This window comes from Dasypus novemcinctus, chromosome 7, assembly GCF_030445035.2.
Source record: "Dasypus novemcinctus isolate mDasNov1 chromosome 7, mDasNov1.1.hap2, whole genome shotgun sequence".
Lineage (NCBI taxonomy): Eukaryota > Metazoa > Chordata > Mammalia > Cingulata > Dasypodidae > Dasypus > Dasypus novemcinctus.
In genome coordinates, this window is record NC_080679.1 from 95,486,332 (window position 1) to 95,511,141 (window position 24,810).

The following is a 24,810-nucleotide window of genomic DNA, read 5'->3' on the forward strand; positions in this document are numbered from 1 at the left end:
GTGATGTGGCAGCATTTTTGGGACTTGGAATTGTCCTAAGTGATATTGCAAGGACAGATGCTGAACATTATATATCCTGCCATAACCCACTGAAGTAACTGGGGGAGAGTGTAAACTACAATGTAAACTATAATCCATGCAGTGCAGCAGTGCTCCAAAATGTATTCACCAAATGCAATAAACGTGCCACAATGATGAAAGAAGTTGTTGATGTGGGAAGAGTGGGGGAGGGGGGTGGCATGTGGGGTATATGGGAACCTCTTATATTTTTTAAGGTAACATTTTTTGTGATCTATGTATCTTCAAAAAATAATAATTATAATGAAAAAGCCAACAGATTTCTGGGATTTTACATCAGTACCCCTTGACTGACTAATACAGTGTATATAAGGCCCAAAATGTGAATTGTATGTATGGTAATCTCTCTTTTTCTGTCTCTGTCTCTAACTCTAGTTTTGCAAGTTATTTTATCACTAATGAATTAAAACTACTTCTGATTGTTTTTCTGGGTAGTTGCTAATGCGTATTATCACAAATGTTTTTTGAGAGAGAGAGAGATTTTGAAATGTGGATACTCTGAAGGATTTGGGGTCATTCAGCCTATAAAATAAAGCATATAGTAAAAACTTGAGCACTCTTCCTACGTGAAGAACTGACAGTGGAAAGCAGATTAAATTTATTTTCTGTGCTTCCCAAAAGTAGAACTAAGTCCAATGAGGAAAGTTACAGAGAGTCAAATTTAAGCTCAATACAAGGAAATGCTCTCTTGCCATGAGAAATACCAAAATAGAAAGGGCTGCGCTAAGAAAGAGCCAAAGGAAGAGTTGAAAAAGTTAAGTGACCATTCTCCAGAAATGTTGAAAGGGACTTCAAACACTGACTAGTTGGTGGAATTAATGGCTTTAGAGAACCTTTTTGCCTAAGATTTTGATAAACCTGTGAAGACGTTTGGACAAGATTATATTAATAAGTTCATACTCCCATCTGATTTTAAAAAAAGATACAGAAGCGGACAAAGAAACAAGACGCAGCAAATAGACACCAAGAACAGACAACCAGGGGAGGGGGGAAATTAAATAAATAAATAAATCTTTAAAAAAAAAAAAAAAAAGATACAAGGTAGTCAAAAATATCCATTCTGTAGAGCATTCAATTCATTATCCTCCTGAATCAATATGTAACAATATAGTCAAGATATTTATTGAGTGACTAGATCTTATTATGGACTGTTCCAGGCCTCATGGGAACAATGAAGACTATAAAAAGTGCTTCCTCTAAAATGGAAGATAAAGGGACACAACTAGCTACAATAACATATTTAAGTTAGTAACAGCCATAGAATCAAAACACTTTGAGAAGGAGGAAAAGGAAAAAGTAATTCTGCCTTGGAGATTAGGGAAATTTCTTACAAAACAGGTATCATTTGAGCTGATCCTTGAAACAAGGAGATAAGTAATTCCAGGCATGAAAAGCAGTATCAGCAAGGAAAGCGTCATGGATATCTATGACATGTCCAGGTAATGGAGAAGTAATTCATGTGTGCCTAAAATAGATTAGGAGGGGGTAAAAGATGAGCTACATGGTTGCAAGATCACATGGGACAGATGATGAAGGGCTTTGATGGAAATGCTAAAGAATTTTAAATTTAACCTATAAAGCTCTCAAAAGTTTTTAAACCCAGGTGGTATATGCTCAGAACTATATTTAGAGAAATCCCTCTACTGGCAATGTGGCATACGTAACAGTCTGCATGATGCGGGGTAGCGTTACATTAGAGAAACACGTCAGTGTGGGGTTTAGAATAAGCACAACCTTGACTGAGAGAAGCTGAGGTGACAGGATCACCCCTTGAAATCCCTTTCATTCTTAACTCTGTGACTTATGTCCACTGCAAAAGAAACAAGTTCCAGGTAAATTCTTATAAATGACAGAAGTGGCCAGTCTGGTGAAAATCATGAAGGCACGGCTATTTCAAATACTCAATAAGTCTGACAAGAAATATATAACATGCACAATCTCTGACTAGTTATCAATGGAATTTGAGAGGAAAAAGTCACAGGGAAGACATTAATATAGCACAGTGAAGAGGCATTTTCAAATCTCCTACTAGGAAAGCTGGATAAAGATTTGACTGACCTAAATCCTTCTTAGCCTGAATCAGTTTCCAAAGTTGCCTTTGCTGCTCTGGAAGGCCCAGGGGACCAATCTGTGCATGTGCAATCTAATTAAACGCATGTAGTAACTACTTAATTGTGTGCAGCATCTTGCTAGGTACAGTATAAAAATGAACCACGTTGGGCTGCCTTCTAGGAATTCATAATCTACAACAGACAGATGTAGAGAGATATCTACAATTTAGAAAAAAGGACTGACCATAAGAATAGGTAAAATATACTCCGTGCTTCAAAAGCATAATTAAGTGGGACAATTCCTTGATTAGCTCTATTTCAAGGAAAAGCACAGTTAAGGATCAGAGGATAAATGTAGGTGACCAGAAGGGAATAGAAAAGGAAAGCTTTGCCCTATTCAGGTTTAGCACTAAAAAGCCAAGTGTAGCCAAGTAGACTGAGGCACAACATGCCACAGGAGTGCAAGTTCTCAAAGAGAAAACAAGCCAAACATGACACAGCATCAACCTGAGGATACATGTCCATTTTTTCCTTTTTTTTTTTTTTAATGCTTATTGGGCCACTGCAACAAACACATGTGGCTTGCATAGGGAGACCCATCTATGGGTGTCAGCAACAAGAAATAGGTGTGAGCTGGATTACTAGGGTAGCATGTGAAAAATGTTTTAAAATGGGGTACAATGTGAATTTTATCTCTAGACCAAGTATATAGTATGTGAGATCAGAATTCTTAAGTCCTCTGGATGATGTGCTTGATGGCAATCAGTCAAATATAGCATCTGATCAGAATTCTAGGTACTAAAAACTTCAATGTCTTTGAAGACCTGAGCAGTGGTAAATGAACAAATGAGACACACATTTCCCTATAAAATGCGGCCATGAATAATATAGTGTAAACATATTTACTGAAAAGCTACAGAGAAAAAACCTAAAAAGTTTACAAAATAACAATATGTAGTAATTCATGCACAATTCATAAATTTGTAATGTTTACATTGAAAGATGGCATTTATACTTCCTTATGATAAAAGGCCTTCTTCGATAGAAAGGATTGGCTTTATGAAAATATGTAGCTTTTCTTGCAAATGTTATTCATCCCTGAATGAGGAAATAATCCTCAGAAGCAGGGATAAGAAAATCATCTTATTTGTGCTCATATCGTGGCTTAAATTAAGTGACTCCCAAAACCAATGACCAAATTTCTGAACTGATCATGAATACTGGCTGCTTAGGCAGGGATCACTTCATGGACCAATGAAATGCAATCATGTCTGTATTAATGCAGCTATGTTTTATTGGCCCATGAGTTTATATATCCATTTAATGTGAGGTGTTGCCCTTCAGCCAATTAAAAGTACATGGGTGTTGTATGGGATTTCTACACCTGTGCATGTTTGTTTTGTAAGTCCACGACTTTTACTATACACTTGTTGCTTATGTATGTTGACATATGAATGATATACTTCAAGAATTTTTTCAATGTGCATGTGTCTATATAGAATTACAATAATATCATAGATAATGCACAATACAACTTGATTAAAATCACAATTTTGGAGGGGGAAGTACTAAATATATATAGAATTTTTAAGACCACTGAAAATATCATCAACTAACATTATATGCATAAAGTAAGATGTAGAACAAAATGTGACAGTTTTAGGGCATGTGAGTATATGTGGGTGTTCATGTCCATGTTTTACAGCAGGTAAAAAATGGTATGGTATATGAAAGGGATTGAGGTTGGTTAAAAACTTGAAGCTTGTAAAACTTGACAGGAAAATTAAACTGGAATGATATGGAAAGGGAAGGTTTTGGAGTTGTCCTGGGTGGTACCGCAGAGACAGTAACTGGACATTGTATGTCCTCCCATGGCCCACTGGGTGGACTGGGGGAGAGTGTAAACTATAATGTGGACCATTGACCATGTGGTGCAACAGTGCTCAGAGATGTATTCACCAAGTGCAATGAATGTCCCATGATGATGCAGGAAGTTGTTATTATGGGAGGAGAGGGATGAGGGGGGGTGGGTGGTATATGGGACCTCATATATTTTTAATGTAACATTAAAAAAAATAAAGACAAAAAATAAAAAAAAATAAAAAGTCTAGCTGGCAAAATTTAGTTTGGTCCAATATAAGGATAAAACAAACTCTATAGTTAATAAAGCAACTAAAAGTCAAGAATAAATATGAATTATTATAAAAAGATCAGTGCTTTACTTTTAGCTGATGGAATGCCCAGGTGCAAGATCATGTTGGTCTACACTTAAAAGTACTCAGAGAACCCTTTAAAAAAATGAGACTCCAAATTTTTAAATTGGGTCTTTTGGAGAAATATACCACATACACACGTACACAAAGATAGGGTGTATTAGTCCCAAAACTGGTAGCAACATTTCATTGACTTATTTTCAGTCAAAAGTGCACCTCAAGATCAATCATATCACTAAATCTTTCAATATCTTGGTTCTATATTTATAAAAATGGAGAACAATTTTTTATGAGCTACTAACTTCCAAAGTACTTTGCTTTAAATAAAATATAGACTGTTCACAAAGTATATAAGGATAATTGTCAGTGACCTGTCACACTATAAAATAATCAGTGCTAGTGTAATATTTTGGCAGGTCAAAGCAGCAATACTAAAACATGTATCAGCTCTCTGTGAGTCCATGTAACCTTTGTTGAAAATAGTTAACTTCATGCATGGTTCCCAGAAAAGGCAGGAATTATTACTTAATTTTAAATATTTCTCATATAGAAACTCTTTAAAAATTTATCGAAGTTGTTAATAAACATTTCTTGGTAATCACTAAAAATTTTTATTTTTATTATATATAAAATACATAACAAAATTTGCTATTTTAACCACTTTTAAATGTACAATTCAGTGGCATTAATTACATTCAAATGTTATGAAAGAAGCATCACTGCCTAATAATTAAATTTCCTTACCATCCCAAAGGGAAACTCTGTACCTATTAAGCAATAACTTCTTTCCCCTTCCCTCCAGCCCCTAGTATCCTCTAGTCTACTTTCCTTCTCTATGTATTTGTTCATCATAAATATTTAATATAAGTGGAATCATACAATAGACAATATTTATCTTTTTTGTCTGGCTATTTCACTCAATGTGATGTTTTCAAGATTCATCCATGTTACCCACAGTTTGCACTTCATATGTTTTTTTTTTACATAGATTTTTTTTAAAGATACAGAGATCATACAAAATGTTACATTAAAAAATATAAGAGGATCCCATATACTCCCATTCCCACCCCACCTCCACTCCTCCCACATCACCAAACTCTTTCGTCAGTGTGGCACATTCACTGCATTTGATGAGTATATTTTGGAGCACTGCTACACAGCATGGATTACAATTTACATTGTAGTTTACACTCTCTCCCAGTCCATTTTTATTCCTTTTAATGACTGAATAATATTATTCCATTGTATGCATATGCATATATACATACCACATTTTGTTTATCCATTCATCTGCTGATGGACATTTGTGTTGTTTCCATCTTTCAGCTTTTGTGAAAAATGTTGCTATGAACATTCACATATAATTAAGTATCTGAGTCCCTGTTTGTGATTCTTTGTGGGGTATATATATGAGCAGAATTGCTGGGCCACAGGTAAATTTTACATTTAACTTTTTAAGAAACTGCCAAACTGTTTCCATAATGGCTATACCATTTTACATTCCCATCAGAAATGTATGAGAGTTCCAATTTTTCCACACTCTTTCCAAAACTTATTTTCCATTTTTTAAAATTACAGCTATCCTAGTAGTTGTAAAGTAACATCTCATCAAGGTTTTGATTTGCACTTCATTAATGACTAATGATGTTGAACATCTTTTCATCTGTTTATTGGCTATTTGTATATCTTCTTTGCGGAAATGTTTATTCAAGTCCTTTGCCCAGTTTTTACTTGGGTTACATTTTGTTGTAGTCTTTTAAATCACTTTTGAAATATATTCAAGTCACATACAGAATTTTAGGATGGAAGGCAAAGGGAGTACTAAGCAAATGCAAATTTAGGGTCCAATCTTATTTTCATGTAGCACCAGAAAAGTGTTAGTGTCACAATGTGAAAAGTAGTAATAGGCTATTTAAATTATTTCATCACTTGACATAATATGAAAAGGTTTTTAAAAGTACAGAAAACACATATTTTTAATAATGTATAACATCCCATCTTATACAAACTCTTCCAAAATAGGAGAATTTGTTCTTTTACCAGTTTTTAAAAAATATGTTACTGAACATGGTTTTGGAGGTGAGGAAGTTATATAGGGTATATTAAAGTTAATGCTGGTACATTTAAACAGTCTGCAAATAATCTAGAAATAAATCAAAAGCAGCATGAAGCATCGTTAGATCCCTACCAGCAGTTTATTAATTTATGTATAATTATCATCCACTAAAATTATTGTGAAGGAACTGACAAACAGTGATCAAAAAACATATTCGCCTCGTATGATGGAATAGAAAATTGGAATTCACATATTTCTAAATGGGAAATTAATTATAATTTGTTATTTCAAATTATTTCTTCTAAATAAAAAAGAACATCTTCAACTAAGCACTTATAAAACTCATTAAAAACAACTAGACCTCATATAATGAAAATGAAAGCTGCATTTCTATTGTCTATATTCTAAGACAATAGTCTTTCACCTTTTTCATTTAAGGGATTAAGGCTGGGATGGCAATATGTTTTAAAATATTTACTCTCAGTCATATTCAAAAAAACACACTCATCTTCCAGTTTCTCCATGGGTCATCCACAAGAAAATAAAATATAGCAGTGATCAGAAAACTAAAGGAAAAATAAAGGATGACTGTTCAACTAAACCAAATATACCTAACAAAAATCAGCACCAACCATGGAAAGTTCCAAATAAAGTTAAAGGGAATAAAATATGTTTACCTTGACTTTTCAGTGTTCAGTATTCAATATAATGGTAAAATTTACCATGATATATACTTTTGTCTTCATGCTTTTATCTCCCTTTCTTTCTTAAGTAAGATTTCCAAAGGTTTCAGTATTACAGTTTTATTGTGATTCTATTTAATTTTACTTCAATCCTATCTTTGACTACTATTTATTGAAACTCCAGACCCAATTATGTAGTTATTCCTCATAGTAATTCCTCCATGTCTGAAAATTTTGTTTTATAAATTGGTTAAAGTCAGCTTTACTAGGCACCTATCACACTGAATGCCAGTAGAGCACCCTGTAGGAGGAGATACAATAGTGATAGCTTTTATTCTATTACCCCTATTTTAAAGATGAAGTCACCACATGCCATACAGTCTATGCACTTGCTCTCTAGCATTCTGCTAGTAATTGGATGAGTCTATTTTGAACTACATTGGTATGAGTCCAGGCAACAAAGTCTTAACACTTAATTGAGTTTCACTATCTCTTCCTAAATTATCTTAGATTCAAGAGGTAGTTAATATGCTGAAAGGTTCTAATTAAATGCAAAAAACTTCAACTTTAAAAGGAAACTTAGTGGGCCCCTGAGTAATCAAAACAGGTGTACTACCAGGACAAAGCAGCTCTGTCTGCCCCAAATTCCTATACACAAATCCAGATCACCAGAAAATGAAAAAAGGAGTTAATGTGAGACTGCATTTAGAGCCTGTTAACAGAAACCAGAAATTCACAGCTTTAAAGAATGCCTTGTTAATTTTTCTCATTTCACAATCCCCTAGCCTTCCATACTTCAAAATTACTAGATTTTAACAAAAATTAGAAGTAATTTTTTGCTCTCATTTTTTGTGTTACACATGTCCTAAGCAATTGGGCAAACTTAGAATCTTCCTCGTTTCTCTCTCTCTCTCAAGAAAGCTTACTACAATTTTATTGATGTATCATAGTTATAAGATGGTAAAGCATGAACATACACACATACAGGCATACATACTCAGACACACACAGTATTCTTCCAACAACCAGCAGGTAAGAATTTCTTTTGGGACTCATTGGTATTCTCACATTCATTAGAAATATGTAGCCTCTTTAATGCAACAATTTCTGATCATTTACAAAATTAAATTCTTAGCTCCAACAATAAAAAGCAGCGAAAACTTCAAGAGCATCTGCTGATCTAAGATGGTAATATCTTCCCATCTGTGTACTGTTGAAATGGCCATCATCCATCTATCATTTCTGAGAATCTGCAGACACATCAGGTAATCACAGTAACTGGAATAATTTAATAATACAGAGGACTATAAAATTTACTGCCTCTATCTGTAAACCACTATAAATGTTGACTAAAACTATTGCTTAGTGCTCTTAAAATGGTCAGGAAAACAGAGTTGGAATAGAGATGGGCTCTTTTAATGAATTGCCTGATAATTCTTTCCATTTTTTATATCAGCTAAGAAAACATAAGATTACATATTTTTTTTAAATTATAAGAAAAGAAGGTCTTGAAGAATGAGAAAATATTCTATCAAAACAACCCTGTTCAGGAAGTGATTATTATAGATTAATAGAATTAAAGATGCATGATCCTGATTTTAGTGATTAATTCAATTACTCATGAGGCAGAGAAGCAAACTTGATATGAGGACTGTTAAAAAAGCAATAAACACTTTTATTCTAATAATGAGCTACAGTGAGTAAGAATCGTCAATTGGTCTTGGGATTTATACTTGAAAAATTATCATGCATTATATTCTCAAAGAAAATGCTATACCTACTTTTGTAAAATAAATAAATGACAGAATATAAAATAGAAATGATCTAGAATATAGAGTGGGTATATTTTGATCAGTTGTATCTTTTTTTAAACAAATTACCTTTATTAAGTTACCACTTCAGTCCTTACACTGATTTGCTTTTAAAAATATTTTAAAATACCAAAGTGAGTGCACACAATAAATAGAAAATAGGGATGCACAGTGCTTGAGATTTATCAGCCATCATCATCTATTGAAGACAAAATTTGACATACAACTAGCATTGCTGAAAAAACAGCCAAAGTATGTGGGAGAGGGTTGCAAACTACTAGAAAAGTAGTTTAACACTCCGAACCACTCGCCAAAAAATATATTCACTAGGTATCTGGAAGCTAACCTCATTATAACACTGAATTCTCTACTGCCACCCATAAGAACACTTAAATAATAGCAAGAGTGCTAGGGGACTTTTATTAACAGTATTTTTAAGTCAAAGTTTTAAAATATCTGATGATTACTAAAATATACTAAGCCACAAGGCAGGCCCTATAACAATGAGTTACTCAGAATCTGAATTTAATAAATATAATATGGTTAATATAATACATACTACATAAATGTATAAATTAAGATCTTTCAAGTAAAGTGATAATTAAAAGTTTAAACTTAGGTTCAACTTCTGTTCAGAAGAATCATGTCAGTCAGTATTCTAGCAACAGTGATGACATTCCCTAATTGTAAATGTAGAATGTTGACGGACACATTACTTTGAATTATACTGGAAGAAAAGTCTATGTACAAGTGGCTCTGTATTCTACATGCATATTTTTAATGGCACAGGTTTTATTTACAGCTGGTTTTAGCAAATACTTTCTGACTTCTAAAAGTTAAGGATGAAAGCACTTTCTAAGGCATGAACGAACTTAGTTATAAGTAGGTGACACCAATTCTTCTTTCCCCTCTACGTGTGATGAAATTCATGTAGCATTAACTTCTAATGTATATTTGTTTGTGGACCATACAGTTTACATGCTTTTCTTTCAAAGGCAGCTACCATCTGCTTTACAACTTCATTGAATAATAGTGTGGCAAGCTGATATGTAGCAGTGAGTGAAATTCAAAAGAAATTTAAAATCCAAAGTAAAAGTTCTTGAGTAGTCAGAAAGACAGGTTAAAATGTCAAGCAGTTTCTACTGATTTAAGAGTCTACCAGCTGTACACAATGCCTTTACCAAACGTGGTTTCACCAAGGTTACTAATGGTGTAATCACTCAAAACACAGGTGGAAACCCAATTTTTAATAGTGTTTTGCAGCATCCAGATCTCTTTGATATTACATCTGATTTTTTTCTACCAAGGAACAAAAAACTGATAATCTCCACTCCTAACACCACATCATACATTTCCTGCATAGAACATCCTATAATTCTCCTCTATGAATATTCTTTTCTTTTGTTTATTAATGGTGCAGCAATTTTGAAGAAAGTTCTTGCATATATCTCCCTAGGCACAGCGGAGGTACATAGTGGAAGAGGTCTGTTCATCAATATACCACAGGAAGTAAATATCTGACATTCCGCTAAGGTTCCTGCACTGGAGCTAGGGCTCCGGCTGCTGCCACCAACATCAGACAGCATTGGGATGCTGGGTTTAAGAACAAAAATTCCAAGAATTCATATTTTTATATGGTAAGCTCCCATCCAGTTCCTTTTCTGTAAATGACTCACTTTTACTTCATTAGCTCTGAAACAGAAGCCTTAAATTCAAATGACTTTACAGGCCTGGGATTCAATACAGAGTGATGGAAATCTGTGGAAATATGGAGATTGTATGCTCCTAAGAATATTTTCCTTGCTTTTTGAAATAATATTTTTGTAAATAAATTAAAGCATACTTTTGACTGAATAATCAAAAGGTGTTACACATTATCCAAATCATCTCACTTCGTACTCCTCATATAGTCATTATTCCTCCTAATGTTTACCTTCATAGCTTTAAGGAATATATCTTCATTGCTATTTCTTGTAGTAAGCATAGAGTATCTCTCAATCCTTACTCTTTAATAGAATATTAAAATCCCCAGCTCTCTCCTTCAGCTCTCTCCAGTCCCCTTCTCTATTTACCAACCTCTACTACCTATATATTTACTGTGACATTGTCAGTGTTAATAATATTTGCATTTTCTTCTATAGTCATTATCTTCCATACTTTATCTAAAGATTGACACCAAAACTTAACAATCAGTAAATAGCACTTATATTTAATAAGTATAAAAATATTGCTTATTCCAGTGCCAAATAAAGTTCCATGTCCTTTTCTTTCTTGTGTTTTCCTGGAGTTTCTAAGTTTCTACATTTTTCTTTCCTTGTACTATTTGTCTGTCTTTTCTAACACTCCTCTCACAGTATGTTTTATAATGCCTCATTTGTGTCTCAGAGCCCTCCCACCTACCAAAGCCCTCCATGTTCTTATACCAATCTTGTAACATAAAGAAACCTTATGAATTGCTTGCCTTCTAGAACTATTTCATAACTACCATGCCACGTCTTTCCCTTTCTCTCAATTTTACAGTTGTTTTGTTCACACTCAACCTGAAGTAATTTTGTAAGAAACATAACACTGGAGGAAAACATTCTAGGTCTCTATATGTCTGAAAATGTAGTTCTTCTACCCTTGCCCTTCATTGAGAGTTTGACTGGGTATGGAATTCTGAGATGCAAATCATTTTCCATTAGACAATTCAAAATTATCATAATTCTTTAAAACTTGCTCCAACTATATTGTTGTTTCCTCACTAGAACTCTAGTATGATGTCACACTTTGGGGTGGCTCACTTTGATGCTTAAATCTTCCATTTTCTTTTTCCTTTTGGTTTGAATTATTGAGAAATTTCCACTATTTCAAATGACAAATTTTCCATTGAACATATATTTGACTATCTTTATTTTCATTTCCAGGAGTTTTCCTTGCTCATTTATTGTTCCTTTCCATATCAATATTTCTCTGATTCTCTTTAAGTAATATAATTGGGTGGGGACGACTCTTTTATGATCCCTTAATTGTCTGTTTTCTCCAAGATCATTTTGCTATTGTTTTTCATTTACCTTCATCTCTCATTATTCATGTTGCAGATCTGTCTTAATTTTTTTATATAAATCATTTCCTTAACTTCTGGAAATCCTTAGTTGCTGATTTACATTAAAGAATGAAAGAGAAAATGCTGAACTCTCTGTACTTGAGTTTGTTTTGTTGATTAAAAGACTACTTTTGTCTGTATAGATTGCCTATTCTGGATATTTCATATAAATGGAATCATACAAAAAAAAAAAAAGAATATTTAGGAAGCTTAAGCAAGACCCTAAGTGCCAGCATAAAGGGGTTTTTCCTATGACTCTAGAACTCACCCTTAGCTGTCCTTGTTGTCACTAGGCAATACATGAAACGTCACTGGAGTATAAATTTGTATTTCATGTGTTAAGAAACATGATGGAGAAGGGAAATGCAAATAACTTGCTATTGAAATATTTGGATAGAAAGTACAGGAGGGGGAATAGAAGGGTAGTTATTCCATCTATACCTGTTTGATTATTTTACTTCAGCCCCAATACTCACTCCTGTATGCTATTTTTCTTGGCATTATTGAGCCCAAAGCCTGTAGGGGCTTGTTCAGGGCAAAGGGGCTCTCCCTCCTCAATTTCAGGTTCCATCCCACATTCTAGCAAGTTTCCTCTGCCTTGCTTCACCCTTAACAGTCCATCCAACTCATGGCAGTTTTATACCTTTTTGACCCCTTATTTTAATTCTTGAGTTAATGAGATTTCCAGAAGGAGTTGAGATAAAGCTATGCCTCATCCTTCATCTTAAAACGGATACTCCCTGTTTAAAAACAACCCTTCTGCCCTAGAGTAGCTACTTTGAAATGCCTAATATGAAAAGAAATATATAAACAAACAAAATTAGTACACTGTTGCATATCACCAAAGGGATGATGGCAATATTGTTGTTCAGAATGACTGAAACAAGACTTTGTTTTGAAATAAATACAAAATCCACATCTGCACATATCTTACTAGTAGACAGGGTAAAAGTAATACTACCGATTTCATGTCTGAAATGCCTTATATTCTATCCTTTTGGAGAGAATGTGGCAACTGATTAAAACTTTTAAAATAGATTTTTTAAGGTCAAAATCATTTAATGAGATAGTTGCAAATATCTTACATTTGCTGAGGGTATTTTTCCTTCCAAAGGAATAGGAATAATATACATGTTATCTCATTTGAATTAGAATTTTATTATATAGATAATAAGAATTTATGCATTTGAAGCAGAATGAGCCTATTGTTTGTCTGCAACAGCAAATGAAGTGCCTCATAACCAGCAATTCAGTGTGCTAATTCAGATGCACCATCCAATTATCTACCATTCATCTCAACTTAGTGAACAACAATAAAATTCTTTTTAAAAAGCTGTAACAAATACTCTGTTCTAGGTTTACAAATAGGGGAGATACTATCCCTAAGTCAGGGGGCTGTAGCAACAGAATATAAATTGTTAAAATTGTTTGGCACAATGTATTAGTTAATATCGCAGAAAGTTTTTGACGTGAAGTCAATAGTTTAGTGTTATTAATGAAATATACATTGTTATAAAGGAAATCTGATCAAGGAATGTGAAACTGTGTGGAAAAACTGAAATTGGCATCCCGTCAAATAACACAGTATTCTCCTGGAGCCAAAGTACTGCCAACTGCCAACTGACCAAAGGGCCCAAACACACAATTCTAAATGTAGACAAAGGTAATTAGATGAGGATTTAGCATCCCAAGTCACCTGCTAAATGACATATATGCATATATGCAAGAGCCGCAACGTCTGTCTCTCAAGTCCTCAGAGACTAAGTGATGAAAAAGCAGAGCATTTGTTTTATTTACTTATTTTTCAGAATCAAGAGCACCAATAGTCTAGTCTTATTCTACTAGGATTTACAGAACCACAGAAGGAAGACAATTAATAGTAGAAGAACACGATAAATAAGGAAGAAAGGGAGGCAAGAGGAAGAAAAATTATATAGGTAGAAGAAAAGGAATACTTCAAAATGATAAACAGTATTTACATTAGGAAAAAATATAAAAGTACATTTAAAATCTACAGGGTATGAGTAAAATCTGGACCATGTTCGGGACAGGATGGTTTCTAATATTTTTCCAGTAACATAGTCCCATTTAAGATTGAACTATCAGCAGAATCAGTACGATATGAGCCTCAGGGATTCAGACAAAGAAGCAGAATTTGCTATGGAAAAAAAAGAAATGATTGTATTGATTCTTTAACTACGATATTCAGTACTCCCATTAACCCTCAATTCATTTACAGAATCTTAAAAAACTACAGCTTCCAAGTGGATTTTTTATTAATCCAGGCAGGTGAAATGACTTATTATTGGGAAATCCTAATTAAAATAATGTGCAAAATCTAATCAAGTTTTAGTCTGTCTAAAATAAAATTTATAAAATAAGACTAAAGAAAAGGCTATAAAAATATTTTATCAAATTAGACAAAAATATTTTTTAAAATATAGATGTTAATTTGCAAAAAATTCTTTTAAAAAGCAAACCATACTTAAGGGAAAAAAACAAACTTCAGGAGGATTCCCCCAACTATTTCATTTCCTAGTGGAATTAAAAGGTTTTATAAACAGTATTGAAGTGGAAAAAAGTTATCTTATTTAGTTTAGTTATAAAATGTAGATATTAACTGAGGATTGACGTCTAAATCCTATTTAGTTATGGACTGACACAACTATTCCTTTAATAAATTTTAAAATATATTTCTTCCCATCTGCATCACTATGTGTTGATTTCTTAGTATAATTTTTGCTGAGGTCAGTATCTAAGTAGAGACAATGTCAATGATGACTTGTTGACAAAAATCACTCTGGTTTTCCCATGTTTATTGTTCTCTTCATAATTATCTTCATTTCCTAATTAATCCAGGGCTATTTCTTTTGTTTTTTTTAAAGATTTATTTATTTATTTATTTCCCCTCCCCCCCCTCCCCGGTCATCTGTTCTATTTGCTGCATCTTCTTCTTTGTCCACTTCTGTTGTTGTCAGTGGCACAGGAATCTGTGTTTCTTTTTGTTGCGTCATCTTGTTGTGTCAGCTCTCCGTATGTGCGGCACCATTCCTGGGCAGGCTGCACTTTCTTTCGCACTGGGCGGCTCTCCTTATGGGGCACACTCCTTGCGCGTGGGGCTCCCCCACGCGGGTGACCTCCCGGCGTGGCAGGGCACTCCTTGCACGCATCAGCACTGCGCATGCGCCAGCTCCACACAGGTCAAGGAGGCCCGGGGTTTGAACTGCGGACCTCCTATGTAGTAGGCAGATGCCCTATCCATTGGGCCAAGTTCACTTCCCTTCTTTTGCATTTTTAAGTGCCCACTGTTAAGATAGGCAGGAGCTGCCCAAGTTATGTCATATCAGGCTTTAACATGATGGGGAATTAACTGGGACTCTATTTTATATATAGAACTTTATTGAATTGTCACCTAACTCTTATACAAGTTCCTGTATATTATTATAGAAAAAGTGTGATTGAACTGTTGGTTGGTACACAGTCTAAGTGGTGTGTTGTGGCTACTGTTACAAAATAGGAACTTAAGCACAACTGCACAGTCATCAGCACTGTGCGTGGGCCAGCTGCACAGGGGTCAAGGAGGCCTGGGGTTTGAACCGCGGACCTCCCATGTGGTAGACGGATGTCCTAACCACTGGGCCAAGTCCGCCGCTGAGGGTTATTTATTCTGAAACAGAAACATTTTTTGGTTTCCAACTCTAGAAATTTGAGTTTGTCAGTTGGGTTTTCTTCTTTTGCTTTTAAAGGCAAAACTTATTAAAATAGGAAACAAGACAGAACTCTGGGTTCCAGTTTTAATTCTGCTACTTTGAGCTTTGAGATTTTGTGCAGACAGTTTTAGTCATTTCATTAAAATAGCATAGCTCTTGGTGGGGAGAAAGCAAGATGGCAGCAGAGTAAGGAGCTCCTAGAGTCAGCTCCTGCTACAGGGCAGTCAGTAAACACCCAAAGCTCCCTGGAGCTAGCTGAAGCACCTGTTTGGGGGCTTCAGGAGGCCAGAAGGGCATCCTGCAACATCCTTGAAGGAATGGAAGAAGGAGGAGACTGCCCATCTGCAGAAAAGACTCTTCAGTCGAGCACTCCATGCCCAGGAGGCCGGTGCCCATCCTCCACTGGAGGCACAAGCTGCCTCAGGAGCTGTTCCATGGCTGGAATTGAAAGCCCCACTTCCCAAAAACAGGGGAGAAAGTGATGGTTGAGCACCAACTTCAGCTACTGATGAGTAAAATTCAGCAGGCTAAAGTATAATCCTGAGAACAGCTAAAGTTTGAGCCTGTCCAAGTCAGAAAGAGGCTGGGAGCTGCCATCTGAATTCCACGCCTTGCCCAGGGGAAGCAGGGCGGACTGAGCATCCCAGTGCGGGTGGGGACCGGCTTCTTTCCATCCAGGTCAGATTGCAGCTCTAGCCTAGGCCCCAGTGTCACCTCCAACAGGGAGGAAGCTGCAGGGACCTGTGCTAACCTCTTTGGGGAAATTGCCAGCCAAGTCGCAGAGGCAGGTGATTGTCCTATCTGGCGGTACAACGCGGCCCAAGAGCTATTCTGGAACTGGAACTGGAAGCTCCATTTCCTCAAAACGGGGAAGGAGGAGGCGGTTGGCTACCAATTTCAGCTACTCATTGGTGGAATGTACTGCCTAAGGATTAACCCTAGGAACAGCTGGGGTGTGAACTTGTCTAAATCAGTAAAAGGCCAGTGGTCGCCATTTTGACTCCACTCCCAGCCTGAGGGGAAGCCGGGCTGACCGAATATCATAGTGATGGTAGAAACTGGCTTCTTTCACCCAGATACCCCGGCAGCCCTACCCTAGGCTTCAGTCCCACCTCTGGCAGGGAGGAGGCTAGCTAGCTCAGCACCAATCTATCCAGGTAACTGAGGGTACCTTTGGCTGGCACAAACTGAATAATTAAAAGTCTACTGAGGCAACTATGGTCATCTTGGACCTGCACTGCACAGATTGCTGCCCACACCTGCAGCTCCATCCATGCCCCAGGCAGGGAGAAAGGGGTGTGATGCTTCATCAGTCACTCTGGGCAACTACAGTCTAGGTCTGCACAACTTGGATTATTCCACACAACCGTGACTCTGTCCCTACCTCTGGAAAGGAGAAAGTTGGAAGAAGTTTCAACCATCCCTGGGGCAATGAGGACAGCTTGAGCCTGCACAGTTTATAGCACCAATTACATCCTTGGCTCCTCCTACACAACCAGGAAGGAAGAAAGGACAGGAAGCCCTAAACTAAAGAGAAAAACTGCACCCAGAATAAATACTCTAGTAATCTAGATGCCAAGACACCAACAAAAAATTACAATCCACACCAAGAAACAGGAAGCTATGGCCCAGTTAAAGGAAAAAAAACAACCCTCCAGATGAAATAAAGGAATTGAGACAACTTATCATAGATGTTCAAACCAATCTCCTTAATAAATTCAATGAGATGGCTAAAGAGATTAAGGATATTAAGAAGACAGTGGATAAGCACAAAGAATTTGAAAGCATGCATAGAAAAATAGCAGATCTTATGGGAATGAAAGGCACAATAAATGAAATTTTAAAAACATTGGAATCATGTAACAGCAGATTTGAGGAGGCAGAAGAAAGGATTGGTGAGCTTGAGGAAATGGCCTCTGAAATGAACATACAAAAGCACAGAAGAAGAAAACTATGGAAAAAACTGAAAAAGGTCTCAGGGAACTAAACAACAGCCAAAGATGTGCAATATATGTGTCATGGGTGTCCCAGAAAGAGAGGAGAAGGAAAAAGGGGCAGAAAGAATAGTTAAAGAAATAATGTTAGAAAATTTCCCAACCCTATTGAAGGATATAGATATCCATATCCAAGAAACACAATGTATTCCCATCCGAAAAAAAACCAAGGAGACCAACTCCAAGAAACATACTCATCAGAATGTCAATTGCCAAAGACAAATAGAGAAATTTGAGAACAGCAAGAGAAAAGCAATGCATAACATATAAGGGAAACCCAATAAGATTAAGTTCTGATTTCTCACCAGAAACCATGGAGTTAAGAAGACAGTGGTTTGATATATTTAAGATACTACAAGAGAAAAACTTCTAGCCAAGAATTTTATATCCAGCAAGACTGTCTTAAAAATGAGGGCAAGATTAGAATATTCACAGATAAACAGAAACTGAGAATTTCTAAGCAAGAGACCAGATTTTCAGGAAATACTAAAGAGTGTGCAAGAGCCTGAAAAGAAAAGACAGGAGAGAGAGGCCTGGAAGAGAGTCTAGAAATGAAGATTAGATCAATAAAAGTAACTGAAAGTGTCAAAAGAGTGGTGAAAATAAAATATGACAGATAAAACTCAAGTAGTCTGGAATAAACTTAACCAACAATGTAAAGCACTTGTACTCAGAAAACTGCAACCCAATGTTAAAAGAAATCTAAAAAGTCCTAAATAACTGGAAGAATATTCCCTCCTCATGGATTGGAAAACTAAATATCATTAAGACATCAATTATACTAAAATTGATAAACACATTCAATGCAACCCTGATAAAAAATTCCACCAGCATTAAAAAAAAATTGAAAAAACAATTAACAAATTTATTTGGAAGGATAATAAATAGCCAGAAACATCATAAAAGGAAAAGCGATCCCTCATCTCCAGACTTGAAATCGTACTACCAAGCTATAGTGGTAAAAAGAGCATATTACTGGCATAAAGACAGATACATAGACCAATGGAACCAAATTGATTGCTCAGAAACAGACCCTCACATGTATGGTCAAGTGATTTTTGACTAGCCTGTCAAACCCACACAGCTCAGGCAGAACAGTCCATTCAGCAAAAGGGCACTGAAAGAACTGGATATCTATAGCCAAAAGAAGGAAAAAGGACCTCTATCTCACACCTTATCCAAAAATTAACTCAAATTGGGCCAAAAACCTAAAAATAAAAGCAAGAACCATAAAACTTCTAGAAGCAATTGTAAGAAAATATCTTCAAGACCTGGTGATAGATGGTGGATTCTTAATGAAGATAAGAAAAGGACTGAGATGGACTACTGATGTTTAATGTATGTAGAAGTTTTAATTAGCTTTACTGTAAAAGTGTGGAAATTATAAAATGGATGGTAAAATAGTAATAGCTAGTTTATAAGTAGGGATGTGGCTGAAAATGGTAGTCTAGGGATGTAAATACCAACTGACAGAAAGCTAAAGAATAATCTAGGAAATGAATAGCACAGTAAGCCAAGAGGTGGAAGAGAATTGTGCTTGATGGTACAGACGCAAGAGTGTCATTTGTGAACTAGGGCAAATGTATATAACTACTGTAGGTTTTAGGAACGCATGGGAAAAATACAACTGGAATGACCTATGGACTGTGGTTAGCAGTAACAATATAATATTCTTGCATCTATGCCGAAGAGGTACTGTGTTGATAATGGGGCAGTATGGAAAATGTGAGCCAAATGTATACTATAGACATGGTAACAATCAGATGATATTATCTGTAACAAATATTCCACTGCAGTGTGGTGTATTGATAGAGGGGTGTTGTTTGAGAATTCTGCATATGTGCATGATAGTTTTACAAGTTTACAACTTCTGTCATAAAAAACATATTTAAAAAGTAATAATAGGGTGGGTTGGGGGGGAAACACACCCTATGTAAGATAAGGACTACGATTAGTAGTAAGATTTTGACAATATTCTTTCATAATTTGTAACAATCATCTCACAACAATGCAAGGTGTTGGTTGAGGGTTGATATATGGGATCCCTGTATGATGTTATGTGTGTTTGCTTTGTAAGTTCATAACTTTTACTACATACTTGTTTATGTATGTTCACATATAAATGACATTTAGATAATAATTATATGGGGGTTGGGGAAAATACTTTGGTTAGTAGTAATATTTTGACAATGCTCTTGAATCATTAGTTAAAAAGGTTTAACAACAATGTAAGGTGTTGGTGGTAGGGTGAGGTGCAAGAGTCCTGTATGATGTTATATATATTTGTTTTGTAAGTTCACAACTATTACTACACACTTATTGATTATGTATGTTTGTGTGTGTGGATAATATATTTCAATAAATTAATTTTAAAAAATTAGAAAGCTATTTGAAGAAGTAAAAAAAAAATAGCATAGCTCTTTCCCTGCAACTTATCTTATTACCTTGGACAAACTATAATACTTAACTTTTCTGTGCCTCTGTTTCCTTGTTTATAAAATGGGGATACTGATAAAACCTACTTCTTGGGGTTACATTGATTAAATGACAATATCTGTACACCACTTAGAATAGTGTCAGAACATAGTTAATGGCTACAATTGGTTAAATAAATAGGAATTAATAGATAAATTCATATAATGATGTTCTAGAACTACATCAACTGCTCTAAACCTCACTGCTCTAAACCTCACTGCACATCAGAGTCACCTAGAAAAGTGTTTATAAGGATAGAATCTCTGGATTCATTCCATGAAAATGTATCAGTGGGACCTAATGAGTTATTAAAAAAAAAAAAAAAGAAAAAGAAAAGCTCTCTTTAGGTAATTCCAATTTACACAAATTGATTTGGTAGGAATGAGCCCGAATAATGCCTTAGGTCAATTGAACTACATTTCTCACACCCTAACAGCATTCTTTTCCTCTTTGATGGGCCACAATAATCACTCTCCAAAGGCAATGAGAGATTTGGAATTTTCTTTCCTTTGGAAAGCAAATTGTTTTGTAGACACAAAAGCAAACAAAGAACTAAAAAAGGAGCAACCTGAAAGTTAAAGCCTGGGGTGCACCTAGTTAGGGGAAAGGAGAGAGGAATAAGTTCTGGCACACTCTTTTTGGTTTTGCCCAGCATTTATTCCTTGTTCCCAGGACAGAGGTGGGCACAATCTTAGAACCAGTGACTCACAATAGCTACCACAAAGAACAAGTCATCTCCAGTCCTCCAATCCTTTTCACAAACACTGATGCAGCAAACTGAGACTAGAACAACTGCTAGCATATTTTCTAGGACCAAATTCCATACCCAGACTCACCACTAGAAAGAGAATGCAATAAGCCATAAGCACTATGTCTCATTAAGCCATGGCTCTGAGGACCCTACTGGCCTGTGCTGTGTGGAAGCACAGGGTAGGCAGTATATCATAGTGGTTCAGGCTGAGAAGAGTCCCCAGGCACAGTCTACAGATGGTGATGTAATAAATTACCAATCTGGGATGAAATTTTCATATACCTTTGGTGAAAATTTTTTAAAAGTAAATAAATGCAATGTAGAAAAGCTCACAGGCATCTGTTTATTCTAGTTAATGAAAGAATCTTTTTTTTTTTTTTGAGAACTCATTCTTCCATCTCAGTTGGGGTTAAAATGTCCACCATTTTTTATTTTAAAAGTCAGTGAAATTTCAGGTCAAGAACTATTAGAGCATTGGCTTTGACACAGAAAAAACTGGCATGATCCTTGTCCATAATATATATTAACTACATGATTGAGTAAGTGAATCCTTGTTTATAGAATGGGGAAGCAATATTACCTAAAACCCATATGACTGTTGTAAAGATGTAATACAAATAAAGATATAATAAAATATAAAACCTGTTATATGCTTGTTTACCACAGAACAAGAACAAGGTAAGCATTCAGTTTAGTTATTTTATCAATTTATAAACCAATTTACCATTCTTAACCCTCTCATAAATAAACTTAGGTATAGGTGCATGTGTCTGCATGCACATGTATGTATGAATTTCCAAATCTTATCCTCTCCAACTGAAACTAATTATAAAATAAAATCCTCAAGAGGAAATTAAGTTAGTTGTTTTACTTCTGAACCACACAAAGATGCATAATCCTCCCAATACTTCAAAGAACATTTTATTAACAAAAAAATAGGTACTTTGCTTATAGTATCAAGGTAATTAATATTAGGCAAGAGTTTAAGTTGACATTTACCCCTTCTCTGAAATGTAGTTTGGATGACTGTGCAGTTGTACTTAAATTTCTCTTTTGTTTACAGAAGCTACAACACACCACTTAGACTGTATACCACCAACAGTTCAATCAAACTTTTTCTATAATATTATACAGGAACTTGTATAAGAGTTAGGTGACAATTCAATAAAGTTCTATATATAAAATAGAGTCCCAGTTAATTCCCCATCATGTTAAAGCCTGATATGACATACCTTGGGCAGCTCCTGCCTATCTTAACAGTGGGCACTTCTTAAAAATGCAAAAGAAGGGAAGCGGACTTGGCGCAATGGATACGGCGTCCGCCTACCACATGGGAGGTCCGCGGTTCAAACCCCGGGCCTTCTTGACCCGTGTGGAGCTGGCCAGTGCGCAGTGCTGATGCGCGCAAGGAGTGCCCTGCCATGCAGGGGGATCCCCTGCATGGGGGAGCCCCACGCGCAAGGAGTGCACCCCGTAAGGAGAGCCACCCAGCGCGAAAGAAAGTGCAGCCTGCCCAGGAATGGCGCTGCACACACGGAAAGCTGACACAAGATGATGCAACAAAAAGAAACACAGATTCCCAGTGCCCTTGATAAGGATAAAGGCAGTCACAGAAGATCACACAGCGAATGGACAGAGAGAGCAGACAACTTGGGGAGGGGAGAGAAATAATAAAAAATAAAATCTAAAAAAAAAGCAAAAGAAGTCTGAGGATGTAATGTGGACAGTGTTTCATTTTCTTACATAACATATATTTATAGTATAATCACAAATATGTTTACTATTCTCCCTACTTCACCTCTTAAGTTATCTTGGGAAGATTAGCCATCAAAATGGAACCACTTTTAACAAACAATATTTTGATTCTTGCTTTAGTTGTGAAGGGTAGATGTTTGTTCCACATTATAGTAGTGCAGTCTTTAAGAGACATTCTGAAAGTTCATGTGGATTATAACTACATGGACATATGATGAATTAGGATCCTCAGAGGAAAGGAACGTCTCCAGTTTTTCTTATATTTCAATTTTATGCCCCAGCAATCTTTTAATAACATGTGGTAACAACTTTTACAAAGTAAGAATTTTAGCTTGAACAAATAGGACCTGAGACATACAAAGAAAATGTAAATGTGGAATACCCACAACTGAAAATGAATTTACAAGGGACTTATAAAATACATTTAGAAACATATAAATGTCTTTAGTCACCTAAAAAAATTTCTTAGCAATGAATCTAAGATTAAGCATATGATTATAAATGGTGGTAATGGTAGCACAATATTGTGAACGTAATTAACAGCACTGAAATATATACTCAAAAGTGGTTAAAAGGGGAAATTTTAGGTTGTATATATGTTACTAGAATAAAATTTTTAAAAAGAGATGAAAAACTGTACAACACAGTGAACTCTAATATAAACCATTCACCATAGTTAATAGTACAATTTTAATAATATTCTTTCATCTGTTGCAACAAAGGCACCACAAGAATGCAAAGTGTTAATAATAGGGCAATGTATAGGAACTCTGTTTTCTATGCAGGATTGTTCTGTAAACCTACAACTTCTCTAGTAAAAAATAATAAAGGTAGATTAGTAAAAGGTAGATTAGTAAAAGAAAGCCCCTGCAAATTTAGTACACAAGGAAAGATTGTGCATAATGCAAACTTGGGTCACAAACTCAACTCCATTTACCAGAGATCAAAGCAAAGAGAGAAACCGCTACATGATTCAGTGTCTGTAATATAAAATGCCAATGAATAGAATGAAGCACATTGTGTCTCCTGGCATTAATGTTTGAGAAAAATTTCCCCCACTGAGCCTTATAAAAGTGACTCTCCTTAATGAATTAAAAAAGTCTCCAATAGCACACTTACCATCAATACTTAATGCAAGTCAAGAATCTTTTTTGAAAATGTAGCTCAGTGAAACAATTTACAAGGCACCCAAATAATAGTAAAAGTACACAGGTCTATTATGGTCTTGTTTGAGTCAGGATCAAATTTAGAATATATGGAACACTGAAATGGGCTATGTAGAGTATAGGCCAGTGTTTTTAAAAACTATGTTCCACAGAAAACTCAACCTGTCATAGCTGCCAGAGAAAGGGTGAAAGAGGGTGAAGTGGCAGGTGTGGTAAGGTTCTGAGTTCCTACTCCTGTTTTATGTAGAGCAGCTCCTTGCTTATCAGTTTTATTACTGGTCTCTCATTTTTTAAGAGAGAATCTGCTAAAAACAACAAAATGGGTTTATCATAGAATTCATTATAGCAGTGAAAACATTTGTATAAAACCTGAAACTGCAAAAATATAGTAATAGTTAATCACAAATATAATTCAAGTACACAGAGAACTATTGTGCATAATTGTTAAAGTTGCGTCACAAATTCAACTCTGATTTTACCAAAGATCAAAGCAAAGAGAAAAAGCTGTTCAAGATTCAGGGTCAACATGACCCAATTCTTTGCTGCCATTACAGGTGATGATCAAGAAAACTGAAGATAAACATAGAAAATATATATACATAATTGAAGCATAGGCAGAGTTCCAAGGAAGAACAAGTATCAAATGAATTGTGTCTGTAAGGTTTATACTTTACCCTCCAAAGATACTGTTTACAGTGCTCCAAAAGGATGACCAATAATTATTGAATTAATGTGCATATTCATTCTTACAAATCTCTTTGAATTCACTTAGTATCCAAGTATTAAATTTTAACATAGATATCTGGATATACATATAATTAAATAATGCACCTTAAGACAGAAATTATAAATAGAAGTCTAATCTGTTAAAAAGATAAATGGTTTATCAAAGCAGACAGGGCCAGAATCTTTAAATATCTCTTAAGTTTTCAAACATATGCTTGGTGTTTATATGTGTGTGGGTGTGTGTGAGCAATTTTTT

General features: G+C 35.4%; 1 protein-coding gene and 1 pseudogene across 1 annotated transcript in view; both read right to left on the reverse strand.

Annotated features, from left to right (window-relative positions):
- Positions 1-24,810, reverse strand: part of GALNT13 (polypeptide N-acetylgalactosaminyltransferase 13) — a 592,145-nt gene that overhangs the window by 563,267 nt on the left and 4,068 nt on the right. The window lies entirely within an intron of this gene.
- LOC101423775 (coenzyme Q-binding protein COQ10 homolog B, mitochondrial pseudogene) lies at positions 9,803-10,450 on the reverse strand (annotated as a pseudogene).